This window comes from Marmota monax, unplaced genomic scaffold (assembly GCF_021218885.2).
Source record: "Marmota monax isolate L192 unplaced genomic scaffold, Marmota_monax_Labrador192_F-V1.1 WCK01_AAM20220418_F8-fsc00097, whole genome shotgun sequence".
In the NCBI taxonomy this organism is placed as follows: domain Eukaryota; kingdom Metazoa; phylum Chordata; class Mammalia; order Rodentia; family Sciuridae; genus Marmota; species Marmota monax.
In genome coordinates this window covers 5259830-5274522 of record NW_026694162.1, presented here as the reverse complement: position 1 = coordinate 5274522, position 14693 = coordinate 5259830, and the positions used below count along the sequence as shown (strand labels likewise).

At 40.8% G+C, this 14693-nt stretch overlaps 1 protein-coding gene across 5 annotated transcripts in view; it reads right to left on the bottom strand.

Moving 5' to 3' along the window:
- Nucleotides 1-14693, bottom strand: part of Mcc (MCC regulator of WNT signaling pathway) — a 466079-nt gene that overhangs the window by 209270 nt on the left and 242116 nt on the right. The gene's annotated exons all lie outside the window — the stretch shown is intronic.

The following is a 14693-nucleotide window of genomic DNA, read 5'->3' as shown; positions in this document are numbered from 1 at the left end:
AGATAATAAGAGAAAAGAAATGAGACTGTGAATGTCAGATGTATTCGCTCTGACGAATTTAAGAAAAAAAAATTCTGGAAAGGAAAGTGGTAAATGGGATTCCTGATATACCAAAAGCCCTCAGGATATTTGTTAAATACTTATTGGCTGAACTTGTCCGTTCAAAGAAAACTTGGAAACATATATGCCTTCAGGGAATATGTCTTGGGAGTCTGCAGTTCACTGATTATCTTGCCTCTTAATAATAACCACAGAATAAGGTTTATATTTAAGTTAAATATTTAATTGGTATAAATACACTACTGAGATCACTGAGGCAAAAAAGTGAACATTTTATTTCTATGTTTTAATGAGCACATTTCTGGCCATTTATGTCTTAATGAGTACATTTTTGGCCATTACGCTTACACCCGTAGAAATTTCTGAGTTTCACAGTTCAAAGACATTTTAATATGACTTAGGTATTTTCATTGGCATCATGTACACATGATGGGAAAATAAACAGGTAAGTTCCATGAAAAGCAATTACCAACAACTTTTACTGCTTATTTATCTTAATGTTCAAAAATATTTTTATGGAAGAATCTAAAGCACAAAATAGCCAAACCAGGAAAACTGGTGCCTTGAGGATTAGGAGGTTATAAAATCACCTAACCTTATTTCTTTCTTTTTTTTTTTTTTAAATATTTATTTATTTATTTATTTTTAGTTTTGGGCAGGCACAACATCTTTGTTTGTATGTGGTGCTGAGGATCGAACCCGGGCCGCACGCATGCCAGGCGAGCGCGCTACCGCTTGAGCCACATCCCCAGCCCACCTAACCTTATTTCTGCCAAGAAGGGTCATTTATATTGAAATGATAGCGTTCAACCAAGGAGCAGGGTGGACACAGGCTATAGATCTGAAACCACGTAAGGAAACGAGGGCCGATTATATTTTAGAGAAGGCATAGGCACACACATGGGCTATGAAAAAATAAAATGTTTTTTGTTTGTTTTGTTTTGTTTTTCATGCATGAGCCTCAGCTCCACTACAATTTCTGAGTGATTCAGAAACTTCCAAGGTTCTCACAGAACCAGAACAGACAAGGATTTTGATGTATATTGCCAGTAATTTAATTTTTTCTAAGGCAGGAGCAGTGAAAATCCATCAGGGTCGTCTCATGCCTGAAAATCAGAATTGAATTACTTTTCACAAACAGCAGAAAAGTAATTTTCATGAACGAGTATGATTTGAGTGATTCAGGGAGGGAAAATCTGAAGTAGGGACATGGAAGCAGAGGAAGGAAATGTGCTTTGTGGGGTTTTTCCTCCTTGAATAATGGAGAGTTCAAGTATTTCAGACTGTTAGGCTTTTCAGGCAGACATGGGGTATGCGGCTCTATTTGGCTTTCCCACATGGCACGGGCAACACACACTCAACCTTCCAGTTACTTAAACTCAGAGAGGGAAGTAGGCTCTTCATGAATTATGAAGTTCTGGAGAGAGGGCACCAGGGCAGTTTTGAATACGAAACGTAGTAAAATGCCAACCTGTGTTTCAATGTCTTTTGCTGCCTATGGATGTAGACTTTGTTAAATAGGCTGATGAGCTTCTGGCACATTTAAGAACAGCAGTGATATTTGGGGAAAACATTTTTTTTGTTGTTTTGTAAATAAAGGGATGATATCACTGAAAACTGGGAAATGAAGAGAAAAAAACTACCAACAAAATAAATATCCACTACTAATTGTTAGCATTTTGTATATTTCATTCTAGTCTTTTTTCCTATTTTCTGTCTGACAGTTAAATATGATAAACATCTGAGAAACCAACTCCTGCATTTTAGTCTTTAAAAAAAAAAAAAAACAACTCTTTATTAAAGCTGTTAAATAAACAACAAAAAACTCCAGCGGTAAGCTAAGCCAAATCTTGCTTACAGATTTTTCCCCGTCTTTAAGGTTTTGCTGTTGTTTATTTAAATTCAAAAACAAACACTGTTAATGCTGAGTTCAAAGTACAGACATAGAGCCTGGAGGTTAGCTAGGCTTGTCCTCCCACAGCCCCATGGTGTGGGGACTGCGCAGACCATAGCTGCTCCACAGCACTGTTTGCTCTGAGTGAGGAGGTGACACAATATGGGGGTGTGTGGGTGGAGGGGAACTAACTGTCTCAAGGTTTTAACAATGTTTAGTTTCTGACTTTTATAAAATGGTTGTTTAGAACTTAAAAGAAATTGTAAAAGTAATGCAGGGGAGGGAAGTGGGTGTTTCCAATTTATTCTGTAACATTTATTTAATCCACATCGTTTAAAAACAAAAGTTTCAAAGATAATGTGGCAATTCATTGAGGTATGAAAAGAATATTCATCTATGTTTTTATTTTCCACCTTGTTCTTTAACATCTAGTTTGTTTCATTTTATGGGATATAAAACATGAATAGAATACTAAAAGAATTTAATTTGTAAATATATGAAAATTTCACGTACAAGCTATGAAAGCTCATACTTCATTCTATTTTTTTTTAAATGGAGAACTTTATAGAGACCATTAGCTTAAGCAATTATAATATGAGCACTGTTTGTTACCATATTGATAATAAGATCTCTTTATAAAAACATGTTCCATGTTCCAACTGGCATAGCCCCAGGAATAAATCTGTCATGGAAACATACCATGATTCTGTGGATCTTTTTCAAATATTAGATTGGATAATGGGATTTTGGAATCCCAGAATAGGAGCTGAAAGCAGAAGCAGGGCTACTTCCTTCCTCCAGAGGGAACCCGCAACATGGCAGAGTTCTCAGTTTCTTTTAGTTCAGGCCCATCTTAACCTGGGAGGTGGACTGAACCTTCTCAGACATTCAAGGGCTTTGACTCACACACCTGCTGGAGCCCGGTGCATGGATTCCTGGGACTATGATCCCAGGGAGTCAACTACAGGTCTGTCACAATGGAGGAAGGACCTCAGCAGGCAAAGTCACATGGGGATGAAGTCTCCAAGTCCCATATGTCAAAATGCAGCATATTTGTGGCAAACACTTCAGTGGAAAATGGCTTGTGTGGATGGAGGCCAAGTCTGGGGTGCTTCTTTTAGTCAATCATGGTATATACACTCAGTTGTCATGTACATTTTTCTCATTTGTCAGATTTCCCATGGTGAATTGGCCACTCCTGGAATCCCAGACATGGCAGGAGGCAGATTTTCTGGTCCTGCACCAGGTCTTGTCAAGTTTCTGATCACTACCAGATCTATTTCCAACTCTATGCAGGTGATGGATTCTCTACATAGAAGAAGTCAAATTGAACTTTCAGACACAAATCTTATCTGGTCATTTATTGTATCATTCCTCCAATAGCTCCTTGCTGACTGTTTTTAAAGTCCAAATTCCTGCTCCTTTCTGGTCTCCTATTCTGCAAATTGAATCTCCACATGAGGCTGTGAAGCAGGTGGAAGCCGGTTACCTCCCCTCTCCTCCACTCCTTTTGGAAAGAGCTCTGCTCCCCTCTGTGTGGCTGCATAGGGGTACTGCCTCAAAAGGATGGTCATAATTCCCTCCCCGACCCTGCACAGAGACTGGTTGGTTGAGGTTAAGAACTTGGTCCAATTAACAGATGGGGAACAAAAAAGGCCTGAATATAACACCCCGACCTCAGGATCGAGTCAGGAAAAAGTGACTCCTGAGCTAATCTGGTTTGTTTTTGAAAAGGTTTCTCAACTTTCAACTGAAATAAACCTAGAACTCAGACCATGTTAAACCAACCCGCCTATGACAGATGTATAGTCTATTTATAAGGCTACGGGACTAAATATATCCTGATCTTTTCAAGTCAATGGGATGTAAGAATATCACATGATCCATGATTTCCACTCTCTAGTTTATGTAGCTAAACTACACTGAACCCACTCGCTTCTCTAATCTGGCTTGTTTAATACATCAGTGGGAATGGTTTTAATGGAGATTGCTCAGATATCACATTTCCATTCCTTAGAGAGTCTATACATCAAAGGCTTCTAGACTTCTAGCCCTTACTGTTGCTACACAAGAGCAGATGGGAGACTGCATTAGAGATGACCAGAATCTGTGCTCCAGGAACCAAAGCCTCAGGACCGGAAGTGCTGAGAACTGGGATTTCAGCTTTTACAGGTTTGAGAGTCTTCAGGTCCAGATAAAAACCCTGGAGTAAGACATACAAGGCTTTTGAACAACCTGTCCTCTTCTTTACTCTCTACCCCAAGAATCGCAGAATGTTAATCCTAGGAGGACCTCAGAGATAGATCCTTATTCAAAAAATAATAAAATAGAGGGGGGGGGAGTAATTTGACTTAGAGCAGAGTTGGAAGAAAGTACACCCTTGTCCCACCCACAACACAGCTCCTCCAGGACATTATGTAGACTCCTGCACACCAGTACCAAGACACTGCCATCTCTTTTGGGTGCTCTGTGTAGTTGGATCAGAAATAGTCCTATCCATGTGGCATTTAGAAATCGCTTTAGTTTCAGAGTAATAATAGGGTCTGAGCTATATGGCACATCAACATAACTATATAGAAACTCAACAAACTTGTGGTCTTTTCTCTAGAGTGTGGTAGAATTCTGATTAAACGGAGCAGATGACCACACATTACTCACATCTCCTTTCTAAGAGCCACTAAGATGTTGACAAAGGAAAAAAAAAATTAAAGAAATAGATTAGGACAAGAGAATAGGACTGAAGATAGCAGAAACGTTATTTCAACAAATTTTGGGAAGGCAAAATAGAAATATGCCTGATTTAACTTCCTCAACTCTTATTCACAAAATAAACTAAAAGGGGGAGTAATTTGACTTAGAGCACAAGAATTGGTGCTCTTTATAAAAGAACCTGCAGAGGAGATACTAAGAAAATTAACTTGCTCTCATAAATTAGAGGCTCAGATTTAGGGAAATTGTGTACCACAGAAGACAGGGGTAAGACCTGAGATTGAAAACTGGGAAAGTGTTAAGAGTATAGAGAGCTATTAAGCTCCCAGGTCTTTGCCTTAACCCTTCATAGGTATAGGACTAGTGTCTTCTCACCTTCACCACCTTCCCTGAACAGGTACTTACCTGGACAAGGAAGGTTGTCAACCACAGAAATCAGGCACCAAAGGCTTAGAACGGGAAATAGTATTAAATAAAAATATACACTCTGAATGTATATTTGTATTAGATGGTTTTCTGTTATTATAACAAAATACCAGAAGCTGGGTACTTAAAAAGAAAAGAGGTTTATTTAGCTCAAAGTTCTTGACACTGACAGCACATAACTGCTATCAGCTCAGCTGTGGTTAGGATTTCCCAGCAATGGCATCATGAATGGAGGCGCTTATGGGGCGGGGGGTGGGGAAGTAGAGAAAGATCATATTGCCCGACAGGAAGCCCAAAAGAGGCCAAGGAATGGCCATATTTGTTCTTGTAGAGCCAACACTCCAATGAGAATTAACTCAGGGTCCCAGAAGAACTACCTTAATGCTCACAGAGGGCACACACTCAATGACCCAATAAGCTCCTATGAGCTCCCCCCACTTCAGCAATGGCATACTGAAGACCAAGCCTCCAACACATTAGCCCCTGGGGGCAAACTACATCGAAATCAAGGCCAAACTCATTACTCCAAAGTCTCATTTTCCCAAATGTTGTGAGACAGATAACTCTACAGTAAGAGATTTGAAGAAGTCTCCTCTGAAAAAACATAAAAGACTTTCAGTTATTGTATGGACATGTGGATTGACAAAACAGTTAGCCCCAAAGCCCACCTGTTGATTAGTCTAGTTACTCCCACAGAGCCTTAAATCAGATGAGTCACATTCTGTTAAGTAGGAACAGACAACCCAAAACACCTTCAGCGGAAAGCATAGAGAACAAATCAAATAACACAGTATAAAATGAAAACTCTCTCTCTAATAAAACATGCTTACTTTTTGTCATTGCCTATAACCCCTAACTGGTGTTAACCTCATCCTCTCATTCACCACAGCCACCTTTGGTAACAGTCCAATATACAAGGACTGTTCTTCCTTCTTCCACAATATTTTGCATTTCAGTAAGATGGTAACAAAATTTTCCAGAATATAATTTGAGTTCCTCTGTGTCAGAAGAGAGATAGCCTGGCTGAGAGATTAAACTTGGAAAAGAATCCTTCAGTGGCACATTAGAAAACTTCCATCCTAATCCCAGTGGCTTGGGAGGCTGAGGCAGGAAGATCGCGAATTCAAAGACAGCCTCAGCAAAAGTGAGGCACTAAGCAACTCAGTGAGACTCTGTCTCTAAATAAAATACAAACTAGGGCTGGGGATATGGCTCAGTGCTCGAGTGCCCCTGAGTTCAATCCTCTGTACACCACCCCCCCCCAAAAAAAAAAGAAAAAAAACTTCCATAAGTAAGTCAGTGGTATGCTTCTCAGATTTCTCCATGATCCCACTCTAGGAGGGAGGGCCAGTATATGAGCTGACAGAACCAGGGTCCCAGCCAGAGAATGAACAGATAGATAAAATAAAAGACAAAATTAACTAGTAACAAAATTCAATTTTGTATTCAGGTTTTTAAAAATTACAAATAGAAAAAGACATGAATTAATTAATTATTAAGAATTTTTTAAAAACATCCCAAGAGGGCTGGAGTTATGGCTCAGTGGTAGGGCGCTTGCCTGGCATATGTGAGGCCCTGGGTTCGTTCGATCCTCAGCACCACATATAGGTAAATAAAACAAAAGACCCATTAACAACTAAAAATATATTTTTAAAAAATCCCAAGAACCTGAGCTTCCTACACATTCAGTGACTCTTCAATGATGCAGTTGCCTAAGACTAATGCCATTTCAGATGGTAGCAGGAGAAGGAGGTGCCTAGGACACTGGGGGATCTTCCATGTATCAAGCAGACCTGGCTGAGGCTCTTTGTGGCCACTGCATTTGAGGAGGGCAGTGAACAGAGAATGACTTGCCCACAAACCAGATTGACACGGCTCCAGACTTGAGGGAATTGTGTTTCCCACTTTGGTATTTCAGAAAGCCATTCATTTTCTTCATTCTCACCAAAAGGAATAAAAACTGTGTTATGGAAAATTAAGAAAGTGAAGCTGTTGATTTTTTCAAAAGGAAAAGGGGTCAGGGAAGTCCAGGATAAGTGATCAAACCAGGTTACAGGAATCAGTGATAATGAGAGCTTCCACTCCCTGCTGAGATTCAGATCCAGTTTGCAGTGAGATACCATGTAGGGAAAAGTCCTCTTTAACTAGTTACTTATGCATGTTTAGACCAAAACATGTTTAAACCAAATATCCTGTTTTAGTTTAATGAATTCTGAAACTTGCAACTACACCTTCTGCATATCAATATATTCCAAAAACCCAGGTCTATTACCATGTTTTTCTTGCTCTTTTGTTCCTTTTATAGGATAGTATCAGGTGCTGACCTGATCTAGGATTTTACTGCATTTACACCAACCCTTTTCTGGAATGAACCTTCTATATAAATAAATGGATGGTAAAGAAAAGACTATTTTATTAAAAGAAATGATTAACTCACATACCAGTTAAACTTCAATGGCTCCAGAATACTCAAGAAAGCCAATTTTTGATTTCTGGAAAATAATTCACAAGTATTAGCCATACCCAATGCTTTTGCCCTTTTTCCGGTTTAAAAATGGTTACTGGCTCCCTTTGCCTCCTGAACCAAGTTACTCATTCCCGGTCTGGCAACTAAGGCCTTGGCAGTCTGCTCATGGCTCTCTGACCCACCCAACAAATAGCCTGACCCACATTCAAGTTCTGCAGTGGGTTGGAACACCATTACGGCCAACAGTAAACAGACAACAGGCTCCACTTCTGCAGTACAAGCAAAGTAAACATACAAAAATCTGGTTACCATATTTCTTTGGAAAGCACCTACAGAAAGATTAAAATTATCTAAATCTAAATGACTGATTCTAATAGGCATGGCTTATCTAATAAACAAATGTCTAAATGGGAACATGCTTTTCTTACTCTCAAATTACTTATGTAATGTGAATACAAGTGTTGGCCTCCACAACTCTCATAATTTCAAAACACATGAAATGGTCACCTATGTTTCCATGAAATATATAAAATAAATACAGTGAAGTAATCTACAAGTAGACTTACAAGATTAAAACCTGTAAGAGCAAATATATTTTGATCCTCCGGTAGATAGACTTTCAGCAAACGAAGGAAATACTCCAATTATATAATACTTGATATAATCTCTGGAATTGGAGCAAGAATGTGTTTAACATGTGCTTGGAGGTTTAGCTGATACATTATGAAACTTTAGAGGTCTCAGCTTTAAAAAAAAAAAAGCTTTAAATAACATTTCCAAATACAACATTTGGCTACTACGAGTATCTCTGGTGATTGAGAATTTACTTAGTCTGAAAGATAAAATGTCAGACTCCAAAAGGAAAGGAACAAAATTAGTGCAAACCCATAGTTCTCTCCCACTGGAGAAATAATTTCACTAAGCAAAGGTACTGATTTCTACCTTGGTGGCTGGGCATGAAGACAGCTAACCAATGCAAAGATGTCCCCCTAAAGTAATTAGGAAAACAGGCTTGCACTGCCCTGCTGTCCCCCAAATGCCTGGTCTATATATTCTCATAAACATGACACTGTCTAAATACATGTGGAAAGAAAATCTACCATGACCACAAACTTGTCATAAAATCTGATTTTCTCCATTGTCATTCAATCTTCAGTGCTGCCCACAAGTGTACAGAAGTTATTGATAAGCCAGTGTGGGTTCAAAATGACACAGATCTGTTAGGGTGAACCATCTGGGTAGTGCCTCCTTCTGGAAAGCACATAAAAAGTAATACTTTTTCCCATGTAGGTTTATCCCCATCTTGAGGAGCAAAGAGTGAATCAAAGAAATCTCTTATAACCTCTTTTTTGTGTTCTCCAAGTCATCTGGTGTTTGTTTGGTTTTTTTTCCCTAATCCAAATGAACATTTCAAATTAATCTCAAGCTATCAGCAATCCAACTAGTCAGAGAGAACAGTGAGCACAACAGAATTCAGCTCTTGCTACAATACCTTTGGAGCAACTAAGGACATGTACCACTAAGATAACAGTTGGTTTGGAATCCAGCACAAAACACAAAACTCCTAGGGAAGAATTTTGAAACTGCACTTTATCACTCTGCAACCCTCCTAGGGATGTATGGCTTCTCGGTTTCAGCTTCTCAGTGTCAGTAACAAGTGACAATGCCTCATATGTCTGTTTCTTCTGTTATTTATCCCCTCCCCCAAATGATGGAAAATCCAAAGGGATTCAAACCATAAAGAATTCCTACTGAGACAATTTAAAACCTATTCAATCACAGCAGCTGCCACTTTGAAAGGAAAAAAAAAAGTCCAGGAGTAAGGACCAACAATATAATCAGCATCCAAGGAGATCAGATAATGTCTGGAGTCTGGGCTTCACATGACACAGAGGCCAAGGAGCCAGCCTTTCTGCAGAGGGCTAGAAAGATATCTTGTTATAAAGGCTTTGAGATAAAGTCCTGGCCAAAAATATTTCCCAGGAGAAAGATGGGGAACAAAAAAGAAGGGAGTTGTGGTGGAAAAGACACTTAGATTTAGTCATAAAACAGGATTTACTAGTAGAGAATTTAATCAACAATGGAAGGAAAATAACATTTGGCCGGAATTTCAAACTCTCCTCAACAACTCAGATTCTAGGTTTCAGGGCTCCAAAGACAGTTAAAACACATTTCCACGCCCTTGTCCTTGAACAGAGATTTAATACAATGAGATCCCAACCCACTGAGGTATGTTTTAAATTGGTAAATTGATACATTCGTTCTTCCAAAAGCAATTTCTCATAAAAAGTGAAATCTCATCTTGAGGTGGAGGAAGAGGGATGTGAAGGAGGGAAAGCTAATCTCAAGGGAAGAGGAGCATGGTGTTCCCTTGAAGAACTTCAGGCAATCCAGAATCTTCCAGATTCAGAGAGAGGTATGGGAAGGGAGGGTCCATTTGATTTCTAGAACAGGAAGGTCCTTGGACCCTTTAAATGCCTATTATTTGCCAGTTCAAGCGGAAATCCCAAGGAATGTCAAGAGGCAGCTAATCTTATTTTGGAGGTAGTCAGAGGCCCCAAACCAAAGAATCCTAAGAATATATAATGCTGTGTTTCCAGCTGTCAGCTTTTCGTTATTTTCTCTTAAAGCTGTCTTGTCCCTTTCTGTGATTACGGCTATGAAACCTTCCCACTGTATGTTGTGAACTACGTGCTGCAGGCGCTGACTTACACACTGTTTCTGTAGACCCTTCTGCTCTCCTGCTTACTCATCACCTGGGGAAGGAGGGAGGCTGCAGTGCAATGTCTCTAAACCCAATCACCAGAGTCATTCACATGACATTATGTTCAGGACAGGACCCATGGCTTAATCGGTCACAGACCAGCAAAAACTGAGACCCAGGATGATCAGGAGATTTGAAAAAGTTCTCTGGAATTTTTAGGGGCTTTCCTCACTCGATCCCTTTCAGTTCACCATAGATCACATTCTTTCTACCTCTGACCTCAGTTTGTGGCAAAGGAAGGTGCTAGACACTAGTCTAAAGTCTTAAGGCACAACCCTGCCCTGGAGCAGTTTACAGCTACTAGGGAAGATAGAGCTTATACATAAAACACAGGTAATAACCAGGCCCAGGTGTGGTGGCACACACCAGTAATCTCAGCAACTGGTGAGGCTGAGGCATGAGGATGACAAGTTCAAGGCCAGCCTCACAACTTAATGAGACCTAGTCTCAAAGCAAAATATGAAAAGGGCTGGGGATGTGGCTCAGTGGTAAAGTACCTCTGGGTTCAATCCTCAGTACAAAATAAATAAATAGCCAGCTGTGGAGGCACACACCTATAATCCCAGTGGCTCAGGAGGCTGAGGCAAGAGTATCTTGAGTTCAAACCCAGCCTTGGCAACTTAGTAAGGCACTAAGGAACTCAGCGAGACCCTGTCTCTAAATAAAATACAAAAAAGGGATGGGGATGCGGCTCAGTGGTTGAGTGCCCCTGGTTCAATCCTCAGTAACAATAAATAAAGAATAGGTAATAATATAATTAGGAAAAAAAATAACTTACAAAAATCCAGAAGAGTGACCCCTTGCCAATAGCAGGGACAACTGAGGAATGCTTTGTGGTGATGGAAACATTCAGTGGAAAAATAGGAGAGGACCAATACGGCCCACTCCCAGCAGGACAGGGAGGTGGACCTTAACCAGCACACCAAGGTGGACTCTGGAATGGCACACAAGATAATTATTAGGTAAACAGAGAACAGCACGGACGGGGATGAGGAAGAAGCGGAAAAACAAGAATGCTTTTGTTGCCAAGCTAAGAAATGGGGACTTTCTATTCCAGGCAGCCATGAAGACTTCTCCTGGGAGCTACTTCTTCAGACAGAAGTTTTAGTAGAAATAAACGTGATGTTTAAGTAAGGCAGCATCTTAAAGGTGACAGTTCTGAAAGTGCAGTAGAAAGTATATTAAAGAAAAAACTGGGGCCAAGGAAATTGAGAGGACACTCAGTAGGGCAGGTATGAGATGATGGTGGGTAAACAAAGGCAGGAAGGAAGTACAGATTGGGAAAGTACAATCTAAGGTTGGGATTGTGGCTCAGTGGTAGCGCGCTCGCCTGGCATACGTGAGACACTGGGTTCGATCCTCAGCACCACGTAAAAATAAAATAAAGACATTGTATCCACCTACAGCTAAAAAATAAATATTAAAAAAAGGGAAAGAACAATCTAAAGGACAGATCAGGGTTGGGGTTGTAACTCAGAGGTGCCCTGGGTGTGATCCCCAGCATTGTCGAAAATAAACAAATAAATATGGGCAAGGTCCATGGGATTTGGCCATCAAACTACATGTGGAGAAATCGAAGCTTTGAAGCCACAGGTATAGACATTTGGAAAATGACATTACCATGACCAGAGCGAGGATGTCAGGAACATGCAACAGGTGGCCACTGGGGTAGGGTGTGGTTCCCTGTGAAGACACAGCCCACAGGCAGTTAGAAATCAGGGGCTGAGCTAAAGCTCTACAGTGACCCCAGAAAGCACTGTGTGGGGAATCACCCAGAACTGAAATCCAAATCTTGAGGGTAAAGGAGAAACCCAAAGAGTCCCGGAACTCAGCCAGGGGTTCACCTCATACCCAGGGAGCTGAAAGAAGCCGAAAAGGTCAGAAAAGCAAGCAAAGAAGGAAAAATCTCAAGAGGAGGCAAAGGATAAAGACAGTGCATGAGAGAAAGGCAGGAGGGTGCATCACACCTCAGTAGCACTAACTGCTCAAGGAATCAAAGTAAATGAACACAGAAAAACCCACTGGACGGGGGTGCACAGGTCACAGACACCAGTCCATGTGCTTTATTCAACTTTATCCGGAATTACCAGTGCCTCACTACTAGAGTAAATATGAAAATACAAAAATAAATTTTATTTCTGAGTAAAGTCTTATAAGAAATTACCTTGTTGCTTTCTGAACTTCCTTAGGGTTGAAATACCGGTTTCTAAATCTTCTCAATGCTAAAAGGGACAATGTAAGTCAGATTTGCTGGGTCCAATACATTCACCACGAAAGGTTCTGTATAGCAAAGCTGTTTTTACCCTCCACGGGTAAATATAAAATAGTCCCTCCACTGGAACAGGACAGAACCATGCTCACTGGTTCTTAGTGTACTGTGCAATCTCTTCACCCCCAGCCCTGTCATCTAAACACCTGATTGGATACCACACTCCGGGGGATTCAGAAAGGCAATGGTGAGCGGCTGCAAAGTAGAGCTCAGCCCCTTATTTACCCTACAACAGTCATTCTCCTTCAAAGCTGCCAATCACAACAGCATCAAGGTCTACTCAGGAGCAAATAGAAAGTTCAGGAGGTCAATGAAGAAAAGAGGATGACAGTAAAATATCCTGACTTTACCGAGGTCAAGTCAAAAGAAAAAGAGTTCCTTATGGTCCAATCTCCCCAATGTCCAAGCGATATTCTTATTCTTTTTCTTCAGAGTTTCTGTGGAGACGAGATTTCCCTTCAGGTCTGCCAATTCCATTCCCTCTACCTATGTTCTTATCCCATTTTTTTTTTTCCAGACTGTACCCAACTGTTGAGTCATTAGTTATTTTCTCTCTTTTGCATCTTCTCTCCCTTCCTCCTGGCTCACCCTACAAATCTGCTCAGGTAGCTCCAGCTGTCTCCACATCTGTGTGTTCAGGGCATATACAACCCACCTGGCATGGCAGGGTCTCAGGGGCAGATAGCAGAGTGGCACGCTTTACCTCACTTTCAGTCTGCTCCACCAGGACCAGAGGAGGACAATTGAGCAGACAGATGAAGCTGGTCTCCAGTGCCTGGTACCCAGACTTCCCTGCTCTGGCATTACCCTCTACCCCCAAGCCTTTGGTTTTTAATCATCTGCTAAACTGTCTGTGACTCTAAGACTTGCCGTAATACTAGCCACTTCACACTCAAAAGCACAGTCTTCACAAAGGAAAAAATTTAAAAATATATTGCAGAATTTCAGGAAACACCATCAAATAATAAGAAACATCTGGAAATCTGGAAGGAAGAGAACTTCTCTGGCATACTGAAACCCAGACCAAAGACTGTATCCCTCTAAGGCCAGGCCTGTTTCCCCTCAGGTCTTAGAGATGGACTGTGGTAGCAGAAGTAAAGATGGACAGTGAAAATTTTCCATTGTCCCAAGTTACACAGAACCTTCTATCATTACCTCAGGGGAGAAGGGCAGCCACCATGCCTGAAGAAGAGTCACTGAGGAGCATCTTCCCCAATCTCAATCTCAACCTCTCAAAGACTATGCGAGCCAATGACTGTTCAGATATCAGAGATTTAAAAAGTGCGTGGAAGATGGTCTCATCCAACCTTCTTAAGTTTATACAAAAGGAAAAGGGGATATAGAAAAAAGTTTGCTCAAGGGACCCACAGCATGATAGAGACAGCTGGGATCAAATCCAGGCTTCTTGTATCATCACCCCCCATCAGCCCTCACCACCCTGCCTCCCGACATCTGTTCTTTTACGCGCTCAGACATGTGCCTTTACAAACACGGCTTTTTTGAAGTTGCTTAGGTTACCAGTTTTTTTCCCTGTGATCCTGTGTTCTTGCTATTGGAATCTTAACATCAATCACAAAGTTATGTCACAGGCTTCCTGGGAAGTGCATGCAACTGTTTATGTAAGCGGTGTGGGGAATTCAGATCAAATATTCAGTGACTCAAAACTGAAGATGAAGGCAGCCAATGCTGGAAAATGCATGTGGCTTTTTCAAATGGGCTGGATTCCAAGCATGTGTAATCCTACTCCCTCTACTTCCTATGCTATGATGACTGGAAATCTTGGGGTCAGGCCAAGGTCGACCTCCTCACACAAAGGGAACTCCCAAGGACGGTCTTAGAAAAACACGGCCCCCCAAACAGGTAAGTTTAGGACACACCGTTCCAGCAAACTGTCTCAACTGACAAATTCTCTACAACTGTGTTGGTACACAAAGGATTTATACCTCTCCTTACTAACTCAAGAGGCTGAGAATTTATCCAGAAGGGTTTCTTACAGAACTGCTTTAACAATGCAATCAGAACTACTTTACTCGGCTCCACTTTCTTGCATGTTAACAAATCACTACTGTCCCAAAGAAAATAAAGTTAAGCTTATGAACATCAG